This window comes from Salmo salar, chromosome ssa26, assembly GCF_905237065.1.
Source record: "Salmo salar chromosome ssa26, Ssal_v3.1, whole genome shotgun sequence".
NCBI lineage: Eukaryota > Metazoa > Chordata > Actinopteri > Salmoniformes > Salmonidae > Salmo > Salmo salar.
Genome location: NC_059467.1, coordinates 15,188,017 through 15,215,679, shown reverse-complemented (window position 1 = coordinate 15,215,679; position 27,663 = coordinate 15,188,017). Strand labels below are relative to the sequence as shown.

The 27,663-nt window shown below is 42.5% G+C and overlaps 1 pseudogene across 1 annotated transcript; it reads right to left on the bottom strand.

Annotated features, from left to right (window-relative positions):
- Positions 1 to 2,501: 2,501 nt before the first annotated feature.
- On the bottom strand, positions 2,502 to 19,265 carry LOC106587272 (B-cadherin-like; annotated as a pseudogene). Its single transcript, XR_001324397.2, has 19 exons — positions 19,075 to 19,265; positions 18,363 to 18,477; positions 11,600 to 11,841; positions 11,220 to 11,360; positions 10,966 to 11,121; positions 10,727 to 10,871; positions 10,451 to 10,623; positions 10,213 to 10,341; positions 9,917 to 10,102; positions 8,926 to 9,066; positions 8,672 to 8,827; positions 8,433 to 8,577; positions 8,157 to 8,329; positions 7,817 to 8,044; positions 3,917 to 4,161; positions 3,652 to 3,794; positions 3,322 to 3,546; positions 3,018 to 3,234; positions 2,502 to 2,886 (listed from the first exon to the last, which is right to left on the bottom strand). The product of XR_001324397.2 is annotated as a B-cadherin-like (transcript).
- Positions 19,266 to 27,663: the final 8,398 nt, after the last annotated feature.

Genomic DNA, 27,663 nt, shown 5'->3' with positions numbered 1-27,663 from the left:
ACTTGGCTCTGTCATATCCTCACATGGTCTCTCCTATCATTGCTACGCAGACGACACACAATTAATCTTCTCCTTTCCCCCTTCTGATAACCAGGTGGCGAATCGCATCTCTGCATGTCTGGCAGACATATCAGTGTGGATGACGGATCACCACCTCAAGCTGAACCTCGGCAAGACGGAGCTGCTCTTCCTCCCTGGAAAGGTCTGCCCGTTCCATGATTTCGCCATCACGGTTGACAACTCCATTGTGTCCTCCTCCCAGAGTGCTAAGAGCCTTGGCGTAACCCTGGACAACACCCTGTCGTTCTCCGCTAACATCAAGGCGGTGACCCGATCCTGTAGGTTCATGCTCTACAACATTCGCAGAGTACGACCCTGCCTCACACAGGGAGCGGCGCAGGTCCTAATCCAGGCACTTGTCATCTCCCGTCTGGATTACTGCAACTCGCTGTTGGCGGGGCTCCCTGCCTGTGCCATCAAACCCCTACAACTCATCCAGAATGCCGCAGCCCGTCTGGTGTTCAACCTTCCCAAGTTCTCTCACGTCACCCCGCTCCTCCGCACACTCCACTGGCTTCCAGTTGAAGCTCGCATCTGCTACAAGACCATGGTGCTTGCCTACGGAGCTGTGAGGGGAACGGCACTTCCGTACCTTCAGGCTTTGATCAGTCCCTACACCCAAAGAAGGGCACTGCGTTCATCCACCTCTGGCCTGCTCGCCTCCCTACCTCTGCGGAAGCACACTTCCCGCTCAGCCCAGTCAAAACTGTTCGCTGCTCTGGCACCCCAATGGTGGAACAAGCTCCCTCACGACGCCAGGACAGCGGAGTCAATCACCACCTTCCGGAGACACTGTCACGTCCTGACCAGTATTAGGGATTATTTGTAATTGTAGTTTGGTCAGGACGTGGCAGTGGGTATTTGTTCTATGTGGTCCGGGGGTTATGTGTAGGTTAGAAGGGTGTTATATTTATGTGTTCCGGGGTTTGGGTGTATGTTCTGGTTTTTGGTTGTCTAGGGGTTTTCTGGTTTGTGTATTTCTTTGTTGTCTGTGTGGCTCTCGATCAGGAACAGCTGTACTTCGTTGTTCCTGATTGAGAGTCATATATTAGGAGCTTGTTTTCACCTGGGGTTTTGTGGGTAGTTGATTTTGCACTGCTGTGATATAGCCTGTAAAACTGTCGGTTTGTCCTTCGTTGTTTTCTTGTTTTTCCGTGTTCTCATTATTGAAATAAATATGATGTTGAGCACGCAACACCCCAGGGAGCTGTGACGGTGGTGCCAGAGCCCTGCCCCATGGGACAGTGTAAGACAAAACAAATAGCATATTGTGCCTTGAATAACATACACGAGTCTAAATGTAACCTATAATCTCCATTATAAACTGGATGGTTCGAGCCCGGCTGATCGGTATTTTATTAGGATCCCCATTAGCTGTTGCAAAAGCAGTAGCTACTCTTATTTGTGCCCACACAAAACAGGACATAATACAGAACCTTAATAGACAAGAACAGCTCAAGGACAGAACTACATACATCGATTTTTTTAAATGCACACATAGCCTGCATATCAATACATACAAACTATCTAGATCAAACAGGGAAGAGGCATTGTGCCGTGAGGTGTTGCTTTCTGTTTTTTGAAACCAGAATTGCTGTTTATTTGAGCAACATGAGATGGCACAGAGTTCCATGCAATAATGGCTCTATGTAATGCTGTACGCTTTCTTGAATTTGTTCTGGATTTGGGGACTGTGAAAAGAACCCTGGTGGCATGTCTGGTGGGGTAAGTGTGTGTGTCAGAGCTGTGTGTAAGTTGACTACGCAAACAACTTGGGATTTTCAACACATTCATGTTTCTTACAAAAAGAAGCGATGCAGTCAGTCTCTCCTCAACTCGTAGCCAAGAGAGACTGGCATAGTATTTATATCAGCCCTCTGATTACAATGAAGAGCAAGACATGCAGCTCTGTTCTGGGCCAACTGTAGCTTAGCTGTCTTTCCCTGCAGCACTCGACCACACAACCTGACAATAATTAAGATTAGACAAAACTAGAGCCTGCATAACTTGCTTTTTTGGAGTGTGGTGTTAAAAAAAGCAGAGCATCTCTTTATTACAGACAGACCTCTCCCCATCTTTACAACCATTGAATATATATGTTTTGACCATGACAGTTTACAATCTAAGCTAACGCCAAGTAATTTAGTCTCCTCAACTTGTTCAACAGCCACACCATTCATCACCAGATTCAGCTGAGGTCTAGAACAGCCCTTAGCCGCGGTATATTGGCCATATACCACACCCCCTCAGGCCTTATTTCTTAACTATAGCTTGTACAATCTGTTCTGTGGGACAAGGAAATGTCATCATTCATCGACCCAGACCTCTTCCAGTCAATCATCGCCATCTAGTACCTCAGCAGTGAATTTGAATAATTTAGCTAAAAGAGAAAAAAAAGAATGACAGTTTAATTAAATAAATTACAACCCATCACATGTCCATCATTGTACTAAAGGGATATACTTTATTAAAAAATATACATAATTCACTCTTCAGAAGCAAGCAAGAAAAAACTATTTGATTATGATAAAAAAGACCCAAACTTAGATGTTTATCAAACATTTTTAAAGCAATTATTGAGCTTGTTAATTAATCTCAGTTAACAAAAAAATCCTAAGGCTGATTTAGCTTTCAGTAAAATAAATGTCATGCTTACGGATAGTCTTTATAGGGAGAACCTAATAGGCTTGTTCTGAGCTAGTCTGGTGAGTCCCTTTCACCGGGTCATCCTCGCCACCTCGTCATAGTAGTAGATGACATCGTCCTCCTGAGGCTCCTTCTCACCACCTCTCTTCCTCAGGAACATGAGCAGCAGAAGAGACAACACTGGAGCACAACATAAACACAGGGCTTTAACACACTAGCACTTCACTGTGTATTAACAATTACATATGTACGCGTCGAGGACAGCATTTACTAAACACATTAGTGCCGGGTTAAACAAATTGACAACTTACATAGGAGTAGTAAGACTGCTCCTAGAATTCCCAGAATGCTAGATGCCGAAGCCTGCTACAGCTTTATCGGTGCACTGGACATCCGCTCCTTTGCAGTCACAGACGGAGGCCTGGATGGTGCTGTCATGGTGCAGGCCCTGGTTGTCAGACACTCTCAGGACAACCGTGTAATCTCCACTGTCCAACATAGTCTTCAGAGTCAGGATAATACCAGTCTCTGAAATGGAAAATGGGTAACATTTAACAACACAATTGTTTTAAAAGGGGGAATAGTACTGTAGTTCTGGGAAAAATCAATGCATACTTGTGTCGTTCATTCTGGCAGTCCAGCTAGAATCGGACGACCCCTGAAGCTGTACGGTGAACGGAGCAGCGAAGCCCGCACCGTCTTTATCAGTGACTGACAGCAGCTGTGGGGAGGACTCCTTGTTGCAGACCCTGATCACACTCTCGTCAATGGTTGGAGCATTATCATTCACATCCTCCAGCTCTATGATAAGGGTGCCAGTGCCAGTTGCTGGAATTTCATCTGCAAATCCAAATTAGAGCACTGTCACTCAAAGGGTCAAGTTCAGGGTGTGGTCATTTACTAAATTTTAAATATTAACATTAGAAAAAGGGAACATTTAAATACCGTTGTCGATGCCCAGAACAATAACAGAGTATTTGTTGTCTTGGACAAAAGTGGATTCTCTGTCCATGAGGCTCTTGACTTTGATCAGCCCAGTGTCTTTGTTGATACTGAGCCATCCAGCATTATCATTGCGTATCTTGTATCTGTGTAGTAAATATATAAAAAAAGAGCATTGCTTACAACCTTTACAGTCATCACTTGAAAAAAAAATTCCTCTTCAAATCTTACAAAACATAAGAAATTGTAAATGAAGTTCTAATCTTACGTGACTTTCTGATTCCTTGCAGTGTCTGGGTCTGTGGCTGTGTACAGAACCAGGTCACTGTCAACAGGGAGGTCCTCAGGTTTCCTGATAATCTTCTCCACTGGGGTGAAGACTGGAGCTTCATTCACATCCTCCACATTCACTACAACAGTAGCAGTGGAGGTGGGCATGCTGATTGTGAATGGGACTTCATTCTGCACAGTGACCAGCAGAGTGTACTTGTTGTTCTTCTCAAAGTCAAGCGGCTGTGTTGAAAGAATAGAAAAGCCCATCAACATAGGAATCCTTCAGACATTATAGAATCAGGATAATGGCGTTTATATCTACAAGCATACTCTCCCCTACACATTTATATGGACAGCGTAGCCAAAACATTTTATTTTGCTCTATACTCCAGCATTTTAGATCAAATGTTTCATATGAAGCGACGGTACATACTGAAACTTTTATTTTAGGCTCTTTTCATAAATATGTTTTACCGTTTATAAAATGTAAGCACTTTATGTATCTAGTCCCCCCATTTGAAGGTGTCATAGGTATAAGGACAAATTCACATAGTGTATTCAACTTGTCATAAGTATAGTATTTGGTTTCATTTTCCTAGCACGCAATGACTACATCAAGCTTGCGACTACAAACTCGTTGGATGCATTTTCAGTGTGTTGGTTTTGTATTGGATTATGTTGTGCCCAATAGCAATTAATGGTAAATAAGAAATCACTTTTATTGTAAATAAAAAAAATTCTGAACAATATTACATTAATGTGGATGCTACCATGATTACGGATAATCCTGAATAAATCGTGAATAATGATATGAGTGAGAAACATAAAGACATTACCCCCAAAACATTCTAATCTGACTAGGCATCCCCCTTTCTTTTCTATTCTTTAACGTCTCACCATTACCAATAATAACAGGGGAGGTTATACTTTTTTTGAGGGGGGTATGAGGGGTATGATATTGAACTCTCACTCAAGGGGATTCAAGATTTAGTCATGATTATCCACAATAATGGTACCATCCACATTAATGTAGAAGCGTTCTATTCTCATTTACAATAGACTCATAAATGACAATACATTACTTACCATTCATTTCTATAGACCCCTTCGGGCTTCAGGCAGCCTAGTGGTTAGAGCGTTGCTGGACTGAATCCCTGAGCTGACAAGGTAAAAATCTGCTGTTCTGCACCTGAGCAAGGGAGTTAACCCACTGTTCCCCAGGCACCGAAGACATGGATGTTGATTAAGGCAGCCCCCGCACCTCTCTGATTCAGAGGGGTTGGGTTAAATGCGGAAGACACATTTCAGTTGAATGCATTCAGTTGTACAACTGACTAGTATCCCCCTTTCCCTGTTTGCCAACATTGTTGCACATGTGCGATGCGTGCAAGTTGGTGGCAGAACAAGGGGGAGTTCTTATAGAACGACAGCAAAAAAAGCATCTCTACATGTTGCTTACGAGTGCAATTCACACTACTTTTGGATTATAATTGGACTCGTAGGAATGCCTGCTTAATATGTTTGTGTCATCATCGCAAATCAACTGCATTATACTTTTTTTTAAAAACACTTAAAACGTCAACCAGTAAAATGGCTCTTTGGCTAGCTTTTGCTACAGCCTATATCAATAAGCGTTAGCATTCTAGCTAACAACTGCTGCATCCAAAATAGATAATTTTGCAAAGACCACAATCAAATATAACCTTAACGACTGTCCAAGCAAGACAGTGTTTATTTTTTTGGCTTGCCTGTTTTGCACTTTATTATGACATTAATACGTGTAACATATCAGTTTGTAAACAATGTAAAAAAAATCTAATTGATTTCTTTTCTTGAGTAAGGCAGCTCCAAAATGCAGGTGTTCCTGCCTAGCTCAGTGCTTTCTGCGGTGGTGGGGCAGCCAATGGAAAATACAGAGCGTAAAGTAGGTGTTGGTAATGTTCTCTAGTTGTGCCGTGATTGGCTCAGTGTTCGGTCACTAATGGGGAAACTACGTCACCTCCAAGTCTAAGGGTAGAGCTCGAAAATTCAAGCCCCTTGGGGTGCTGCCATAGAGTTACATTAGAAGTGTCCATCCAAGCAAGCTCAAGGTCATTGGCCATTTGATAAATGACGTCAAATCATGTTATATCTACAGTAGCTTTGATTGGACTGATTATACTTACAAAATCTTAGCTAGCGGTCATCATCATGAATCAAGTTGACAATTTACTGGCAAATCCTTTTTAATCCTTGTCATATGAAGGGAAATTACAGATAAAACGTATCGGTGCTCATCGGCCAAACATTACACAACAAGTTGAAATGGCAAATTCAACAATGAGTGGTTTGGAAGGAATCAGTGGCTAACTGCAAGCATTACAAAGCAATCACTAGCCTGCTATTCAGTGGAGTGTCTGTGTGGTCTCAAGTCTAGGATTAAGGGTTTCTTTTCCAAGCTTAAAAAGATAAACATTCAACATTGGCCATGCTGTCAATGAAGCATGATTTGTGCCACGCTCAAAACTGTTAACTCGCTAAAGTGAAATTTGACTTTAGTGATTTCAAGACAACTAGGAAGTTGGGGGGGAAAAAACAGCTCCGACTGGGAAAATACGTTTTTTTACGGTCATCCAACTCGGAAATGTAAATCTGGAACTTTGGTCTATTTTCACCTCTTATTTTTGACTACTGTTCTGACTTGGTGGTGCACATGTAGCCTATAACCTGTTTTAGAGAAATGTAATCATTGAATATTATAAGAGCTTTCATTGTCTGCTTATATGCCCCTTTTATTTATCATTCGGTTCTGACTTGGTGTACAGGAACAACACTATAAGAACGGCCCATGTTCTGAAATCTGTCGCTGTACATTTAAAAAGTGCTGATCAAATAGTTATATTGACTATGTCCGTCCTAGCTTGCTCGTTCATGTCTTAATCAAAATTACGGATTGCTTCTTATCTGCTTGTCATCCCCTTATGCCATAGTTTGTACATCTCAATTGTCAGTCGAAACCACATTTGTTTAAGCAAGTCAGCCTGATTTTTTTTAAAGGCAGTAAATGTGGCTGAATGAACTGTTCGCTGCCAGACAAGGCTCCACTGATAGCCAGGTGTAGCAGTGATAAGGTGTTGGGACTGCTGATGGCACTCTGCTGTTGGAACAGCTTTATGTAGGCCCTAACAACATGGTCACCGTTATAGCACAATTCATGTATTGTGTTGTGTAGTTGCTTTGCTGGCATGTATCCCACATTTTTGTTTTGATTGCCCACCAAGATGTACATGCTAAAATCGCCACTAATTGTAAGCGTATGAGAACCCCAAAACGTGATTTTGTTTAGAAGTAATAAAAATGTAAATCTAGGCCATGTTGAATTGGCACAGATGGCGATGACTTTCTTACTGCCGCCAAGAGTCGCGCGCAACTCAAGGGTCTATTGGGCACAACATAATCAGAAACAATGAAAACAAAGTAGAGTCAAACTTAATGTAATTATTGCGTGCTAGGAATATGGGACCAAAATACTAAACTTTTGACTACTTTAATACACCATTAGTGAATTTGTCCAAATACTTACTACACCTTCAAAATGGGGGGGACTAGAAACATAAAGTACTTTCATTTCTAAATGTTAAAACAGATATGTATGAAAATACCCTCAAATAAAAAGGTCACATTGTGTACTGTCGCTTCACAAAACATTGGATCTCAAATAAAAAAATGCTATAGTATAAAGCCAAATTAAAATGTTTCAGCCTTACAGTCCAAATAAATACGAAGGGGAGTGCAAGATAATTCCTTCAGGAAATCATTCCAGAGTAGCAGCTAAAAAGCTACATTGACAGGCTGCTTTTGCTACGCCTCCAGAGTAGCAGCTCAATTATATCTATAGGAAAGGATTTCAACATACCTTGGCTGTTGTAATGATGCCCTCCAGCTTGCTAGGGCCTGTGCTCACACTGAAAATGCCTTGAGGGTCCCCGTCAACTATCTTGTAGGTGGTGGAACAGGTAGAGGAGTGAGGCTCATCTCCATTGTCATTGCTGTCCGTTACTGTAATGATGGCTTTGCCAAAGCTGGTAAGGCCATTTCCCTCCATATCGACAGCTTGGATTGCCAAAGTATATTTGGGAATTTTCTGAAACAAATTAAGTAGCAAATTAAGTCAGGGTCACAAATGTAATGCAAGTAGAATGTACACAATGAATAATAAATGATCGACAAGACTAATGATTTGATAGGAGACCAACCTCTCTGTCCAACCCAGGTGCATTAACCCGAATCCCTCCAGTCACAGGGTTGATGACAAACATGTTGGGGCTTGGTAGTGGAGGCTCCTGACTGAGAATGGTGTATCTGACATCAGAATTGACAGAGCCCTCCTCATCAGCATCAAGGGCAGTTACCCGCATGACCTCGTCACCTGAACAGAGTGAAAATAATTATAGCAAAATCTAGCATCATTTTCCTTCAAAAACATCACATCATTAAGTATTGTAAATACTGAGTGTGTGTGAACAACATACCTGGTTTTGATGCTTCAGGAACTGTTCCCATAAATGGATCTTGGGTAAATACAGGTTTGTTGTCATTCATATCGATGACTTTCACAATGATCTCCATGGGCTCCTCAGCTATACCTGCACCCACTGCAACAGCATGGGCTAGGAGCTAGAGAGAAAGGTAACGACAAACAGTTTAAAACTACATATAAATCAGTTTTCAATTAAGTCAAGGGAAGAAAATTAGGATACACAAACCGTACAATGTATTTGTCTTTTTTCTCCCTGTCCAAGGGCTCGGTCACATAGAGATTCCCAGAGTTTTTGTCCACAGTGAAGATTCCCACAGGAGGTAGGTCTGCCCCAGTGCCAGTGATGCTGTACTGGATCTTCACCTCTTTATCATTGTTGGACCTGATCTGGTTTACAAGGATAATAGAACTCACGTCAATGACGAAATATCCAACACTGATATTAGAGTAACGGAAAAACGATCCTTAACCTACAAGACACTTACCTGCACCATAATCTTGGGGAAGGGGCCTCGGTCATTCTCTGGGAAGTTGATGGGAGGAATGACCCAGTCCCTCTTCCTTCTTTTCAGACCTCCTGAAGACTTGGGGAAGTTCAGAACAGGTAGAGACAGACTTGCTCCAGGCTGTGGAATTGAAACAAACCATGAAATATCAAGTCTTTGGTTTTACAAGCACCAAAATACATACATGGAGCATTTTACAAAAACTGCCATCAAACATCATACCTTAACATCAAAAAATAAATACAAAATAAATAAGTTTCAATGACAGAATATTTCCAGCTATTTTGCAATGACCACAACCAAATATAACCTTAGCGACTGTTCAAGCAAGAATCAAAACATCATTGTAAGCGTATGAGAACCTCAAAAAGTGATTTTGTATAGAAGTAATAAAAATTTAAATCTAGGCTGAGGAATGGGCGCAGAAGGCGATGGCTTTCTCTGCCGCCAAGAGTCGCGCGCAACTGTGTGTGACGTCAGTGTGTCATGAACTGGAAAAGGGTCTATTGGGCACAACATAATCAGAAACAACGAAAACAAAGTAGATTCAAACTTGATGTAGTCATTGCGTGCTAGGAATACGGGACTAAACTTTTGACTACTTTAATACACCATTAGTGAATTTGTCCAAATACTTATGACACCTTCAAAATGGGGGGACTAGAAACATAAAGTACTTTCATTTCTAAACGTTAAAACAGATATATATGAAAATACCCTCAAATAAAAAGGTGACATTATGTGCTGTCGCCTCATAAAACATTGGATCTCAAGTAAAAAATGCTAGAGTATAGAGTCAAATTAAAACGTTTTAGCGTCACTGTCCAAATAAATACGAAGGGGAGTGAAAATTGCTTCTTCCAGGACAACATTCCAGAGTAGCAGCTAAAAAGCTATATTAACAGGTTGCTTTTGCTACGCCTCCAGTGTAGCAGCTCAAATATATCTATAGGAGAGGATTTCAACATACTTTTACTGTCTTAATGATGCCCTCCAGCTTGCTAGGGCCTGTGCACACTTTGAAAAAGCCTTGAGGGTCCCCGTCAACTATCTTGTAGGTGGTGGCCCAGGCAGAGGAGTGAGGCTCATCTCCATCAGTCACTGGCATTTTCACCACCAAGGCATCCACTTTATTCTCTGGGACTGACACGGTGTACTGCAAAGGAGAGAAGCATGATTATAAAGCAACAAAGAAAGGGCAATTCCATTGCGTGTTAAAACAGTTGTTAGTCTTCAATTTTAAATCGTCTTCAGAAATGTGCTTACCGAAGGCGTCACAAACTGTGGCGCGTTGTCATTGCTGTCCGTTACTGTAATGATGGCTTTGCCAAAGCTGGTAAGGCCATTTCCCTCCATATCGGCAGCTTGGATTGCCAAAGTATATTTGGGAATTTTCTGAAACAAATTAAGTAGCAAATTAAGTCAGGGTCACAAATGTAACGCAAGTAGAATGTACACAATGAATAAATTATTGACAAGACTATTGATTTGAAAAGAGACCAACCTCTCTGTCCAACCCAGGTGCATTAACCCGAATCCCTCCAGTCACAGAGTTGATGACAAACATGTTGGGGCTTGGTAGTGGAGGCTCCTGACTGAGAATGGTGTATCTGACATCAGAATTGGCAGAGCCCTCCTCATCAGCATCAGGGGCCGTTACCTGCATGACCTCGTCACCTGAACAGAGTGAAAATAATTATAGCATAATCTAGCATACTTTTCCTTCAAAAACATCACATCATTAAGTATTGTAAATACTGAGTGTGTGTGAACAACATACCTGGTTTTGATGCTTCAGGAACTGTTCCCATAAATGGATCTTGGGTAAATACAGGTTTGTTGTCATTCATATCGATGACTTTCACAATGATCTCCATGGGATCCTCAGCTATACCTGCACCCACTGCAACAGCATGGGCTAGGAGCTATAGAGAAAGGTAACGACAAACAGTTTAAAACTACATATAAATCAGTTTTCAATTAAGTCAAGGGAAGAAAATTAGGATACACAAACCGTACAATGTATTTGTCTTTTTTCTCCCTGTCCAAGGGCTCGGTCACATAGAGATTCCCAGAGTTTTTGTCCACAGTGAAGATTCCCACAGGAGGTAGGTCTGCCCCAGTGCCAGTGATGCTGTACTGGATCTTCACCTCTTTATCATTGTTGGACCTGATCTGGTTTACAAGGATAATAGAACTCACGTCAATGACGAAATATCCAACACTGATATTAGAGTAACGGAAAAACGATCCTTAACCTACAAGACACTTACCTGCACCATAATCTTGGGGAAGGGGCCTCGGTCATTCTCTGGGAAGTTGATGGGAGGAATGACCCAGTCCCTCTTCCTTCTTTTCAGACCTCCTGAAGACTTGGGGAAGTTCAGAACAGGTAGAGACAGACTTGCTCCTGGCTGTGGAATTGAAACAAACCATGAAATATCAAGTCCATGGTTTGACAAGCACCAAAATACATACATAGAGTATTTTATAAAAACTGCCATCAAACTTCAATTGACCTGAAAAAAAAAAAATCTGTTTAAATTACAGAATATTTCCAGCTATTCATGTCATTGAAACACTTCCAGAGATGCAGTTTCCCATCTATCCACTAGAGGACACCATAGTCTCATTAATTTAACCAGTCGTATACCTTGGGCTGGGTGGTCATCTCATGGTGATTGTGGTGGTGGCCATGTCTGGCCTCATGCAGCACTCTGACTGGAACCGTGATCTTCTTGCGCTTGGACTGGGTAGAGACATAGAACTCCTTATGTCCATTATGCAGAGTCAGCCCCCTCTCCAGTTTCAGCGTCCCGTCGCCATCTACTTTGAAGTGTGAATCCTCGGAGTGAAAGAGAAAGCTGGTAAGGCTGGTGCAGTCATCAAAAACCACTGCAAGGTCAAAGAGAAAGGTGGTCAGAGGATATCATTTAAAAAATAATATCGCAACCATAATACATGTGGGCCTAAAAAGTAACCATTGAAAGCAATTCAAATACAGGAGCAGATTTAAAGCACTGTTGCATTAATTTCAAATTCATAACAGGAGCCTTATTCCATCGGTGCCACAGACTCTCTCAGTAAATGTATAAATGGAATACTGGTCATAGTAACAAAGCAGCAAAATGGCCTTCTAAAAAAAACATAGGCCTAGTCGCCTCATGATCGCAGTCCTGATCTGCTGCAAAGACATAATGCAGGGCTTATTAGTACAACAACAAAAAAATGCATTGTATGAAATGTATGTATTCGCTACTGTAAGTCGCTCTGGATAAGAGCGTCTGCTAAATGACTGAAATGTAAATGAAATATTATTTGCACAATGTAAAATCCCACAACATGTCGGACTTGCAAAGGAGTAAATTGACCCATATCCTCATGTATCTATTAACATGACATGTATAACTAGTACTGTGCAACTTAGAACAATATACAATGTACCAGGTAGAGATTAAGCTGTCATGGTATACAAGTAGTCTACCAGAATCATCCTGTGTGGACAGAGAGCAGAGTTGACTTGCCCAGCCCTGGGTTGAGACTCAAGGACAGGCAGGCAGCAACATCTGGTTTCACATGACTACTATAAACATCCTGAGGCATAGGCCTAGCTCTACAAAGAGGTCTGAATGTCTCATTATGCCCCTAATATTTCTGCTTTCTGCTCATTATATTGATACAGTGGCTTGCGAAAGTATTCACCCCCCTTGGCATTTTTCCTATTTTGTCGCCTTATAACATGGAATTAAAATGGTATTTTAGGGGGTTTGATTTACACAACATGCCTTCTGCTTTCAAGATCCAAAATATTTTTTATTGTAAAACAAAGAAGAAATGAGACAAAAAAAACTGAACTTGAGCGTGCATAACTATTTACCCCCCGCCCCCTTAAGTCATACCACAAATTCTCAATTGGATTTAGGTCTGGGCTTTGACTATGCCATTCCAAGATATTTAAATGTTTCCCCTTAAACCACTCGAGTGTTGCTTTAGCAGTATGCTTAGGGACATTGTCCCTAAGCATACTGATTTAGATGCACTATTGTAAAGTGGCTGTTCCACTGGATATCATAAGGTGAATCTACCAATTTGTAAGTCGCTCTGGATAAGAGCGTCTGCTAAATGACTTAAATGTAAATGTAAATGTAAATGTCCTGCTGGAAGGTGAATCTCCAGCCCAGTCTCAAATCTCTGGCAGACTGAAACAGGTTTCACTCAAGAATTTCCCTGTATTTAGCGACATCCGTCATTCTTTCAATTCTGACCAGTTTCCCAGTCCCTGCCGATGATGTTCTTGGAGTGATGAGAGATGTTGGGTTTGCACCAGACAAAGCGTTCTCCTTGATGGCCACTATGCTCAATTTTAGTCTCATCTGACCAGAGTACCTTCTTCCATATGTTTGGGGAGTCTCCCCCATGCCTTTGGCAAACACCAAATGTGTTTGCTTATTTTATTCTTTAAGCAATGGCTTTTTTTCTGGCCACTCTTCCTTAAAGCCCAGCTCTGTGGAGTGTACGGCTTAAAGTGGTCCTATAGACAGATACTCCAATCTCCACTGTGGAGCTTTGCAGCTCCTTCAGGGTTATCTTTGGTGTCTTTGTTGCCTCTCTGATTAATGCCCTCCTTGCCTGGTCCGTGAGTTCTGGTGGGTGGCCCTCTCTTGGCAGGTTTGTTGTGTTGCCATGTTCTTTCCATTTTGTAATAATAGATTTAATGGTGTTGCGTGGGATGTTCAAAGTTTCTGATATTTTTTTTATAACCCAACCCTGATATGTACTTCTCCACAACTTTGTCCCAGACCTGTTTGGAGAGCTCCTTGGTCTTCATGGTGCCGCTTGCTTGGTGGTGCCCCTTGCCAAGTGGTGTTGCAGACTCTGGGGCCTTACAGAACAGGTGTATATATACTGAGATCATGTGACAGATCATGTGACACTTAGATTGCACACAGGTGGACTTTAAATAATTATGTGACTTCTGAAGGTAATTGGTTGCACCAGATCTTAGTTAGGGGCTTCATAGCAAAGAGGGTGAATACATATGCACGCACCACTTCTGTTTTCTTTTTTCCTTTTTTGAAACAAGTAATTTTTTTCATTTTACCAATTTGGACTATTTTGCATATGTCCATTACATGAAATCCAAATAAAAGTCTATTTAAATTACAGGTTGTCATGCAACAAAATAGGAAAAACACCAAGGGGGATGAATACTTTTGCAAGGCACTGTAGTTAGGTACTAGAGAATCAGGTAGGTAGAGGTACAGCAACTACCACTCTTTAGGCAAGATGGAGGTCGTCAAAGATTTGAACCAATTAAAGAAAGCTGCTGGTGGTAAAGCGGAAGTCCAGAGCAACAAATAATCAGGCCACCTGTCACAAAAACATTTGTTTTACAACTGGCTGTCTCGTCGATGTTGGTAAAACAGGCCTAACACTGTTGTTGTGTCTGCAAACTCGATGATTGAGTTGGAGATGTGCATGGCCACGCAGTCATGGGTGAACAGGAAGAACAGGAGGGCGATAAATGGAGATTACAGTGACTCAACGGTCAGGTGGAATTTGACTGCGGTCATACCTCATTACTGCCGGTAATACGATCACCACTACAGCCTTAGGTATAGACTACTCACCATATAAACTTGTTTCCTGAAAATATCTTCGGTACATAATTAGTCTAGCCTATACTCCAAAATTAAACAAATTCTAGTAATCGTGTGGACTGTATTATTATGCGAAGTGGATGGACTGGCTACCTTATGTTACACTCCAAACTTTCTATCCATGACTCAAGGAGAGAACGTAAAGGCCTAAGTGATGAATAGCCTCGTAACAGGGCATTTTCATAAACAATAGCCTGACATTAACTTTAGCTACAGAATCTCACTGTGCATTTCCATCTCCTCCCCTCTCATTGATTTCATTCTCGAGCGTGCATAGAGAGGGGCTGTCAACAGTTTAATGAAATATGTTTTGTTATGAAAACATTTTACTGTCGATGTTCCCAAACAGATTTCACTTGTTTCCAAAATTAAGCACTAGGGAGCTGCAGGAGCTGGGTTGGAAAGCCCATGGCAGAAAGTTTGGGCGGAATATCACCTGTCGCACAGCAAAAGGCTGCATGCTCCTCAAACAGTGACTGTTGCAGAGTGAAACTAGTGTTCTTATAAACCCAGACATTTCTATATGCAATCACATGTGAAAGCAGAGTTGGTTGACGCTAAAAACAGGACGATCCCAGCTGCTACTATATGTATTTCTCAGCTGCTAATATTAAGCCGGAGCAGACTACCTGGCAGGAGTGAAAAACGAACTGCGGGAAAGTGGCCTCCAGTCACTATTCAAGTGCATACAGATGACATCTATTTTTTCTCCTGCCAATTTGATAATGAACCATTCTAAAGCAAAACAAATTTGACATATTTGTAAAAGACAAGATTAAATTGAGAATAGTCTGATGGGTGAAAATATGATCTCTTGAGAGAACAGTGTGTGCAGCCAGAGGAAAGCTTTTTAGGACTTTATCAAATAATTAATAGCCTATAGTCGCATCAGGGGTCGATTTAGAGTTCAGAAGTCTGCATATTCAAAACGCAGACCATCAACAAACAAAAAAACTTGCATTTTAAACCATGTCACCTGCATTTTATATTGAAAGTCAGTGTTTTTTGCTACAATAGAGTGATCAGGGACGTGCAACTATAGTTTTCATTCACAGAAAACTGTCACGTCCTGACCAGCAGATGGAGCTGTTGTAGTAGTTTGGGGGTCAGGACGTGGCAGTCTTGTGTGTGTGTTTGATTGTTCTGTGTGTCTTGTGACTCCTGATCAGGAACAGCTGGGGATCGTTGTTCCTGATTGGGAGTCATATATGTAGGAGTTGTTTGTCACTGGGGTTTGTGGGTGGTTGTTCTTGCACTGCGTTTTGTATGCATGTAAGACTGTCCCTGGTGTGTTTATTGGTTTTTCAGTGGATGCTTTACTCCTTTTTTTGAAAATTAAAATATGAGTTTCCATATTCCCGCTGCGCCTTGGTCCTCCTTTCAACAGCACGAAGGATTTTGTGACAAAAACACAGTGTCACACGACAGAATATACTTTCATTTTGATCAGATGAGAACAGAAGTGCAATGCTATTTGGCTAGCAGCCATATAAGTAAATGAGCTTACAATTAAAAAGCAAGGACGATGCATGGCCATCATATATAAGATATTTATCATAGAATGTAGCCAGCTACATTTAATGTTTTGCTTGAAGTTAATCTTGCATTTAAGACAAAGTAGGCTACAATGAGAAACGAACTGGAGAAAAGTAGCTACACAGTAAAATAACCGTTTGTGAATTCTCACTGGAGTGGAGAAGTGCAAAGGAAGCACAAAATTAGTCTGATGCCGAGCAGAAATGACAAAAATAACAATTTTAGATCTGCGTTTACAAAACGCAGCAAGATACTTAAGCATTCTTTTTTTCCTGGTGTGAAAAATGCATAATTCTGCACTGAGACCCCTGATCATGCAGCCCATAAAAAAGAAACATCCACTCACTGTCAACTGCATTTATTTTCAAACTTACATGTGTAAATATTTGTATGAACATAACAATATTCAACAGACATAAACTGAACAAGTTCCACAGACATGTGACTAACAGAAACGGAATAATGTGTCCCAGAACAAAAGAGGGGAGGGGTCAAAATCAAAAGTAACAGTCAGTATCTGGTGTGGCCACCAGCTGCATTAAGTACAACAGTGCATCTCCTCCTCATGGACTGCACCAGATTTGCCAGTTCTTGCTGTGAGATGTTACCCCACTCTTCCATAATGGCACCTGCAAGTTCCCGGACATTTCTGGGTGGAATGGCCCTAGCCCTCACCCTCCGATCCAACAGGTCCCAGACGTGCTCAATGGGATTGAGATCCGGGCTCCTCGCTGGCCATGGCAGAACACTGACATTCCTGTCTTGCAGGAAATCACGCACAGAACGAGCAGTATGGCTGGTGGCATTGTCAAGCTGGAGGGTCATGTTAGGATGAGCCTGCAGGAAGGTTACCACATGAGGGAGGAGGATGTCTTCCCTGTAACACACAGTGTTGAGATTGCCTGCAATGACAACAAGCTCAGTCCGATGATGCTGTGACACACCGCCTCAGACCATGACGGACCCCCACATCCAAATCGATCCCATTCCAGAGAGTACAGGCAAGCGCGAATCCGACCATCACCCCTGGTGAGACAAAACCGCGACTCGTCAGTGAAGAGCACTTTTTGCCAGTCCTGTCTGGTCCAGCGATGGTGGGTTTGTGCCCATAGGCGACGTTGTTGCCGGTGATGTCTGGTAAGGACCTGCCGTACAACAAGCCTACAAGCCCTCAGTCCAGCCTCTCTCAACCTGTTGCGGACAGTCTGAGCACTGATGGAGGGATTGTGCGTTCCTGGTGTAACTCGGGCAGTTGTTGTTGCCATCATGTACCTGTCCAGCAGGTGTGATGTTTGGATGTACTGATCCTGTGCAGGTGTTGTTACACGTGGTCTGCCATTGTGAGGACGATCAGCTGTCTGTCCTGTCTCCCTGTAGCGCTGTCTGACGCGTCTCACACTACGGACATTGCAATTTATTGCCCTGGCCACATCCGCAGTCCTCATGCCTCCTTGCAGCATGCCTAAGGCACGTTCATGCAGATGAGCAGGAACCCTGGGCATCTTTCTTTTGGTGTTTCTCAGAGTCAGTAGAAAGGCGTCTTTAGTGTCCTAAGTTTTTATAACTGTGACCTTAATTGCCTGCCGTCTGTAAGCGTCTTAATGACCGTTCCACAGGTGCATGTTCATTAATTGTTTATGGTTCATTGAACAAGCATGGGAAACAGTGATTAAACCCTTTACAATGAAGATCTGTGAAGTTATTTGGATTTTTACAAATTATCTTTGAAAGACAGGGTCCTGAAAAAGGGACATTTCTTTTTTTGCTCAGTTTATATGTTTGATTTCTAAGACATTCTAAAAGGTTTGTATCATTCACAACTAAGTTACCAAATAAATCTAAATCTATCGTATAGGACTGGTTTCAAATGATCACTTTTACGCTCAACATAGCCACTTCATATGCGAAAATCAGTCCAGAATGGGAAAAGTATCCTTTCTATTTTATTCAGCTGAGCTCAATCACACTCACCAGTTTATTTGGTACATCTAGTACCAGGTCAGACCCCCCCTTTCTTCCAGAACAGCATGAATTATTCGGGGCAATTTTTTGTTGAAGGTTCAAATAGATATTTCCCAGTCGGAGCTTGTTTTTTTCCCCAAGTTTTGAACGCACTGAAGTCGGAGATTTCCGAGTTCTCAGTTGTTTTGAACGTGATGTTAGCATAAGACAGGGCAAAAATGTATGACAGTTAGGAAGCTACCATTAGTTAGTTCTTACCTTTTCCAAGACTCCGGCCACTTTGTAAGTGATTTCTTTCCACTTTGAAAATGTACATTTCTGAATTGAAACCTGGAGCACATTTTGACTCCTCGGACAACCCTGGTTTGATAGCCTTACAAAAGGAAAAAAGCAAATAAACATCAGTTTTATTATTTACAATCAACTGCACAAAGATTTCCATAGAAATGCAATTATACTATCACAATGACCATATTACAGATGCATATTTCCCTCAGATTACACAGACCCACAAAGAATTCTAAAACAAATCCAATTGGGATAAACTCCCATATCTATTGGGTGAAATACCACAGTGTGCAATCACAGCAGCAATATTTGTGACCTGTTGCCACAAGAAAAGGGCAACCAGTGAAGAACAAACACCAATGTAAATACAACCTATATTTATTTATTTTCCCATTTGTACTTTAACTATTTGCAAATCATTACAACACTGTATATAGACATAATGACATTTGAAATGTCATTATTCTTTTGGAACTTCTGTAAGTGTAATGTTAACTGTTAATTTTTTGTTTATTTCACTTTTGTTTAGTATTTATTTCCCTTGCTTTGGCAATGTAAACATATGTTTCCCATGCCAATAAAGCCCCTTAAATTGAAATTGAACTGTAGCCAATGTATTCCCAGGTAAATGGCATAGCCTACATTACGTGTTACTTTTAAAGTAGAATCAAAACAATCTTACCTGGAGAAATAATATTAATACGCACAACTCCACGAACCAAGATGCCCCCATTTGTTTTGAATAATTTCTGACCAGTCGTTCCACCAACAGTAAAAAGTAATCAGTTTACGCGTAGAGGGGAAACGTCTCTCTCGTTCAAATGTATGCTTTCTGGGTTGTCGCTTAAATAAGAGAAATGAGCTTCAGGAGGTAGTGATGTATGCAGGCAGGAGACCTCGCCCATCCATTCGCTCCAAGTATGGGCATGGTGAAGAACGGCTCCTTATACCCGCACCTGTGAAACACAGGTATTGTGATAATCCAGAAACCCACAGCAGGGTCCTATGTGCCAAATAATTACACAATAATGTGAGAATTCCGATCGAGAGGAAAAGCACTGATGAGGAAGAATGGGTTCAGGATCAAACACGGATGTCAGTCATTCCATTTCATGATCAAAGTAGTTTAAAATAAAACAGTCAGCAACACTGACAATTTGTCAAAAGCTATAATTTGTCAAAATAAGCTTTACATTTTAACAAATGACTGATAAATACATATATTTTAATCATGGTAAAACATTTTTTTTTTTACCATCACTCCATTTAGCCTAGTTGAAATAAATGCTTTAGATATTCTTCACCATACACTTCCTCAGCTTGTAGTAAAGTCTGTGTGTCAATGTGAGAGACCCTGTACTATCTCTCAAAGGAACCATTCATTTTGCTAGTTTGACCACAGACTGCATGATCCCAAAGCATGTCCAGTTGGGGAATGAGACTGGGACACTTTATTAAAAACAACCCAATTTCAAAAATACATCATAGTACTTGAATACTATTTATGTTGATCTCACTTTTACTCCTCAACGCTCATGCTGCTGTACTGTAGTTTACATGGCTGCCCTACACAACTAAACAGAATCATAATGAGTAGCCTAAACATCTCCAGTCAGCAGAACATATCAGTACTAAAATGATGTATTGTTGATGGGCTTTACCACCTGAGGTTTTCTGTGGATCCGATTGGCTACAAATACAGGTAAAATTGCATCAGTAAGTCCTCCATGCATCCTCTTTATCACATCTCCATCATCCTCACCTCAAACATGGTGGCAGAACAATATTACAGATCCTGCTTGTTTTGGATTCCCAGCAGCCTTGTGAAGCAATGGTTGAATGATAAGGGATGCGAGTTGACTTATAAGTCTATGGTGTTACCTTGTAGAAACAAATACGTCCTATAGACCTAGTCTTCGGTAGTAAGTAACCTATATAATATCAATCAAATTATTAAGATATGGAGAGACCGGCCTGTTGGAGAAAATAAAAGTGCTTGAGGGTTCCAAAGAGAAGGGAAACTATGACATGCAAGATATTTCTTTATCCATTCAGTCAGTGACCTTAGAGTACAGATAATATTGTGGATCATGAGTTTCAAATGTGATCAGTTCATGACCCACATCCAAACATCACTTCCTTCACTTTAAAGGCTTTTACTCATGATCCACAATATTGGTATGCATTGCTAGCTAGCATAATCATAACCTCCAAAGTTGTTTTGTCACACCCTGATCTGTTTCACCTGTCTTTGTGTTTGTCTCCACCCCCCACCGGGTGTCTTTCATCTCCCCTCATTATCCCCTGTGTATTTATACTGGTGTTCTCTGTTTGTCTGTTGCCAGTTGGTTTTGTTCATCAAGCCTAACAGCGTTTTTCCCCCCTTGCTCCGGTCTGTTCCTAGTTTTCCCGGTTTTGACCATTCTGCCTGCTCTGACCCTGCCTGCCGTCCTGTACCTTGTCCCACCACACTGGATTATTGACCTCTGCCTGCCCTGACCCTGAGACTGCCTGCCGTTCTGTACCTTTTGGACTCTGATCTGGATTACTGACCTTTGCCTGCCCTTGACCTGTTGTTTTGCCTGCCCCCTGTTCTAGTAATAAACTTTTGTTACTTCGATACTGTCTGCATCTGGGTCTTCCCTAAAACGTGATAGTACTACTGGCCATGACCGACCCAGCAGACTCAGAACAGCATCACAATGCTGTCTCCCTGTAAGGAGCCACCATTGGATGACACGAGGAGTTACTGCAATGTGTTATGGAGGGACTCCATACCCTGGCTGAATGCCATGACAAGGCGTTCGAGACTTGCTGGAGCAGCCTACCCCAGTGTCCCGAGAACTTCACTTACCTCCTCCAGAGTGCTGCGCTGGAGATTCCGGAACCTGCCGGATTCTCTCTCACAGTGCTCCCTCATTTTCAGGCTGCGGTCTTCTTCGTTCCCCTCGAGGATAGCGTACATCATAACACTGATGTCCGGGAGAGCACTCGCCTGGGCTACGGCGGTGTGGGAGCAACAGTCCGCCGTCTGCCTCAGTCTAGAGGAGTTTGTGAGGTGGTCAAAGATGAGCTTGCAGCCCCAGAACTGCCCATGGACATTAACTTCCTCATAGCCTAGACCATCCGGATCAATGGGCGGCTTCGAGAATGTAGGAGGGAGAGGGAATCTGTGCCCTGCCACACTTGTTCGCTCTCGATTCCAACCTTGCCCCACAAAGAATCCCGTAGACCCCCGAAGTCTAAATGTCAGAGTAAACCCAACGTCAACCGAGTTCTCTCGGGAATCCCTGAGGGCTGCCGACTCGCCTCCTTCGGAGTCCAGGCACATGGGCAGGGCTAGATTGACTCCGCTTATGCCAACTCCACACCCAGAGCTGTCTATATTGTGGCGCTACGGGACATTTCGTAGCTACCTGCCCATTAAAAAACAAGGCTCAGCAAGAAGGGGCGAGTACTCTGGTAGGCCTTATGGAGAACTTTTCCTCTCCCCTTACTCACACCCCTTTCCATGCCATCCTACTGTGGGGGAACCAGTTGAAATCTCTCCGGGTACTCATCGACTCTGGGGCCGATTAGTTTTTTTGGACGCTACCCTGGTGTCTGAGCTGGGCATTCCCACTCAGCCCCTCTCCATTCCCATGGACGTTAGAGTGCTGGACAGGCACTCTATAGGCCAGGTCACTCACATCAACCTACGAGTGTCAGAGAACCACAGCGAGGCAATCCAATTTATGCTGATTAAGTCTCCTCAGGTTCCCGTGGTATTGGGATTATTTTGGCTCCAGCGACCCAATCCCATCACAGACTGGACTGCTGATGCCATTATGGGTTGGAGCCCGTTCTGCCACGCCCATTGTCTGAAGTCAGCGTAGCCTGCCCCGGGATGTCTTTGCTTCTGCCGCACTGACCCTATGACCGCGGGATCGAGCTTCTCCCAGGCACCACTCCCCCCCGTGATGACTGTACTCAATGTTTCCTGGGATTCTGCAACTTTTATCGCCGCTTTATCCGGGGTTACAGCACCCTGGCTTCCCCCTGTCTGCACTCACCTCTCCCAAAGTTCCGTTCACATGGTCCCCAGCTGCTGACTGGGTGTTCCGGGATCTCAAACACAGTTTCACCACAGCTCACATCTTGGTTCATCCTGACCCAACCCACCAGTTCATGGTGGATTCAGACGCTTCAGATGTCGGAGTGGGGGCTGTCCTGTCCCAGCGTTCTGCCCTGGACCTCAAGTTACATTCCTTCTCCCATTGCCTTAACGCCATGGAGAGGAACTACGATGTGGGGAATTGTGAGCTACTCGTGGTGAAAATTGCGTTGGAGGAGTGGAGGCACTAGCTGGAGGGGGCGGAACATCCGTTCATTGTGTGGACCGACCACAAGAACATGGAATATCTCCGCACAGCAAAGCGTCTCAATTCCAGGCGAGCTAGGGGGGCCCTGCTCTTCACCCAGTTAACCTGTTGGGGTGTAGGGGGTCAGTATTTTCACGGCCGGATGAAAAAACGTACCCAAATTAAACTGGTTACTACTCTTGCCCAGAAACTAGAATATGCATATTATTAGTAGATTTGGATAGAAAACACTCTGAAGTAGTTTCTAAAACTGTTTGAATGGTGTCTGTGAGTGTAACAGAACTCATATGGCAGGCAAAAACCTGAGAAAAATCCAACCAGGAAGTGGAAAGTCTGAGAATTGTAGTTCTTCTTTTGATTCTCTATCGAAACTACAGTTTCTGTGGGGTCACGTTGCACTTCCTAAGGCTTCCATTGGCTGTCAACAGCCTTCAGAAAGTGGTTTGAGCATTCTCCTGTCACTGGGCAGATAATAGGAGCTCAGTTACTGAGTGGACTGCCTGGCAACAAAGGGATTGGATATGCTCGATCCCGCGAGCACGCCGTTCCTTCTTTTTCTTGTTGAATGAATATGCTATTGTCCGGTTGGAATATTATCGCAATTTTACCTTAAAAATACCATAAAGATTGATTTTAAACAGCGTTTGACATGCTTCTAAGTACGGTAATGGAACATTTTGACTTTTCTGTCTCTGGTTCTGCGCTCGCGCTTTATGCCTTTGGATAAGTGATCTGTACGCACGAACAAAACGGAGGTATTTGGACATAAATATGGATTATTTTGAACAAAAACAACATTTCTTGTGGAAGTAGAAGTCCTGGGAGTGCATTCTGACGAAGATCAGCAAAGGTAAGAGAATATTTCTAATACTAATTCTGAGTTTAGGTGGCCCCGAACTTGGCGGGTGTCTGTATAGCTTGCTGTGATGGCTGAGCTATGTACTCAGAATATTAAAAAATGTGCTTTCTCCGTAAAGCTATTTTAAAATCTGACACAGCGGTTGCATCCAGGAGTAGTCTATAATTCTTTAAATAATTGTTATTTATTTTGTCAATGTTTATGATGAGTATTTTTGTAAATTGATGTGCACATTCACCGGGGGTTTTGGTGGGAATACATTTTCTGAACATCACGCGCCAATGTAAAATGCTGTTTTTGGATATAAATATGAACTTTATCGAACAAAACATACATGTATTGTGTAACATAATGTCCTAGGAGTGTCATCTGATGAAGATCGTCAAAGGTTAGTGCTTCATTTAGCTGTGTTTTTGGTTTTATTGACACATGTCCTTGCTTGGCAAATGGCTGTGTGATTTTGTTTGTATTTGTACTCTCCTAACATAATCTAATGTTTTGCTTTCGCTGTAAAGCCTTTTTGAAATCGGACAATGTGGTTACATCAAGGAGAAGTGTATCTTTAAAATGGTGTCCCACGTAGCCCGTAGAAGTTAAACTTCTCCCTCTCCTACCGACCAGGATCCAAGAACATCAAGCCGGATGCCCTGCCCCGCAGCTACACCCTCGGACCCCGAAACCATCCTTCCTCGTGTATGGCAACGATACTCTGGGGGGGGGGGCAGATAACCAGATGTTTGTGCCTGGCACTGTCCGCTCCTTGGTCCTTCAGTGGGCCCACTCCTCCAGGCTTGCCTGCCACCCGGGCTCCCGTCGCACTCTGGCCTTTGTGCGTCATCGCTTTGGTGGCCTAGCGTGGTCCTGGACATCTCTGCCTTAATCGCCGCCTGCACGGTCTGTGCGCAGAACAAGACTCCTCGGCAAGCTCGGTTCGTCTTCTTCAACCATTGCCTGTCCCTCACCGTCCCTGGTCTCACATATCCCTGGACTTTGTCACGGGTCTTCTCCCATCTGATGGCAACACCGCCATCCTGACAGTAGTGAACCGGTTTTCCAAAGCCCCAAGTAACCCTTTGCCAAAGAGATGGCCCAGCACGTCTTCCCGATCCATGGACTCCTGGTGGACATGGTCTCCGACCGGGGTCCTCAGTTCTCGTTCCGGTTCTGGAAGGCATTCTGCATGCTCATTGAGTCATCGGCCAGTCTGTCCTCCGGGTTCCACCCCCAGTCCAATGGCCAGTCGGAGCGAGCCAACCAAGTCTTGGAAACGACTCTTTGCTGCCTGGTCTCCACCAATCCCACCACCTGGAGCCAGCTACTAGTGTGGGTCGAATACCCCTGCAACACCCTTCCTTGCTCTGCCACAGGTCTCTCGCCCTTTGAGTGTTCTCTGGGCTATCAGGCCCCGCTCTTCCTCGAGGAAGAGGTCGGCATGCTGTCGGCCCAGATGTTTGTCCGCCGCTGTCATGGTACCTGGAAGAGAGCTCGGTTGGCCCTTCTCAAAACCACAACCAGGTATCGATAACAAGCGGACCGCCACTGGACCCCGGCATCGTCTCGGCCAGAAGGTATTGCTGTCCACCCGGGATCTGCCCCTCCGGGTGGAGTCCCGTAAACTTTTCCCGGTTTATCTTCCCTTTCTCCAAGGTCATTAGCCCCTCTGATGTTCGTCTTCTGTTGCACCGTACCCTCCCACTTTTCATGTGTCAAAAATCAAACCTATGTCTCACAGCCCTTTGTCTGCCCCCTGTTCTAGTAATACACTTTTGTTACTTCGACACTGTCTGCATCTGGGTCTTCCCTAAAATGTTATAGTTTAGCAGTCCCTCCCTGATAATCCATGATTGCCATGGCATAAGTAGAGGTACAAAACCTACGAACAAAACTACTGACAACCCAGTCTCTCATTATGTACTATATGTACAAAGAAGCACGTTTTAATGTACTAATAGCACAAACGTATGGCGCATCAAACTTAACACCAGATACCTCTGATGCCACACCCCTTCTGAATCATTTTAAACTTGATGCGCCCTGAATTTGTGCTATTAGTACAAATAAACATAACTGCTTATTAGGTTGAAGCTAACCAGCTATTTTACATTGAGAACGATGTAATTTATTGGACAAGAAATGACAAATAATGTAGTGTTTTCTATATTTCGGCCCGCATAATTCTAAACTCTTTTATTTCAAATCAGTTACGTATATTGGTTCATTTTGTAGACAGGAAGTGATATTTATTCGCTCTGGCCAACAGTATCTTGTATGCTAGGTTCCTGCAGGTTGCAACACCAGTGAACATTGGGCCTTTTTAGCTAGCTGCTCGCTGTTATTAATTATGTAAAAAGACAATATCAATCATGTGAGCACATGGAAACGCTTTAGTGAATTATTGAGGTATTTATTTCATGATTTAAAAGTGTCTGGAAGTGAGTGACGGACTGTGAAACACAATCTCCCATGATTCCGTAGTACCGGAACTGACGTTTTATAATTTGTACCGGGAACTGACCGTTGTGTTCCTTCTTATTGTACCTGTGGTTGCGTTGAATACCGCTCCCAACTTAAAATAAACAAACAGTTACTCTGCATAGAATACATAACATAACAGAATAAACTATTTTGCTTTTTAAATTAGATCTTTGACGGCGTAGCTAGTTTATCTAGTTCATAAATAATAATAGCATCTTTGTTCGCACCTGAGATGTTAATGAATTAAAGCAGATAATAACAAAAACCTTTGAGTGTTATGTCACGACCTGACCATAGTAAGATGTTATTTTCTATGGTAGAGTAGGTCAGGGGGTGTTTTGTGTTTTTCTATGTTTTGTATATCTATGTTTAGTTCTAGTTTTCTATTTCTATGTTGTTTTTTGGGATGATCTCCAATTAGAGGCAGATGGTACTCGTCTCTAATTGGAGATCATACTTAAGTAGGGTTTTTTTCCACCTGTGTTTGTGGGTAGTTGTCTTCTGTGTAGTTTATGTACCTGACAGAACTGTGCGCTTTCGTTTTCCCTTTGTTATTTTTCCTGTAGTGTTTTGAGTTATAATAAATATTAATCATGAGCAATCAACACGCTACGCTTTGGTCCCCTCTCTACGACAGCCGTTACATGTTAACTGTGGAGGCCTTGCCTTTTGTTTTGCACAATATAACACACTTCCCACGATAATGAAAATCAACCATCCACAATGTATACCAATTTGCCTCTATCATGTGTGAATCTATATATATATATATATATATATATAAAATTGTGTCTCACAGTATAATAACACACATTGTTACTGTTTTTCTATGTTAACATACAATAATGTTTATGTTCAACCAAATAGAGAAATGAGCTTGAGCAAAGAGCAGGATGTGGCACGGGTGACATTTGAGGAGGCTCTTAGAGAAAGCTATCGCACAGCATTAAAATTTCAACATATGTGATATTGCTTCCCATTCCTGCAGTATATTTTTAGGGAAGTTGAATTGTGGGTACATACAACAATGTTGTTGTGTTAGAATGGGAATCTGTCTGTGATTAAAATTATATGTTTGATTTGAATAAATACTTTAGGATCAGAAGGAGGGAGCTGCAAAGTGACAGTCACCTGCTCCTACCACTAGTCTTGCCCCTGTCCAATGGATAGAGAGGGACAACATAATTCACAAAAAACCTGGACAAAAAAGGTCTAAGAAGACCTCACGACATGGTAAGTTCTATGTACCTGTAACCCTCTCACCAGGCTCGAATTTGACTCTCACGATATTACCTTACGTAGAATCTCTCAACTACATGGGATGTTAGCTGAGAAGGACATCTCCAATAAGAATCCCTATTGTAAACTCTTTAAGGTGATGACAAATAGGCCATTAACTTCAGATGGAATGATTATCAATTTTTGTTATTGTATAAGGATATGCTTTCCCATGCATTAAATGAAATTGAAACAGGAAATGACTCCACCAAGGCAACATACATAAGGTTCAAGATGTGTATTATTACATTTTCAATGCACCACAAAATATAAATAATAAACCCCAATGAGTCGTGCA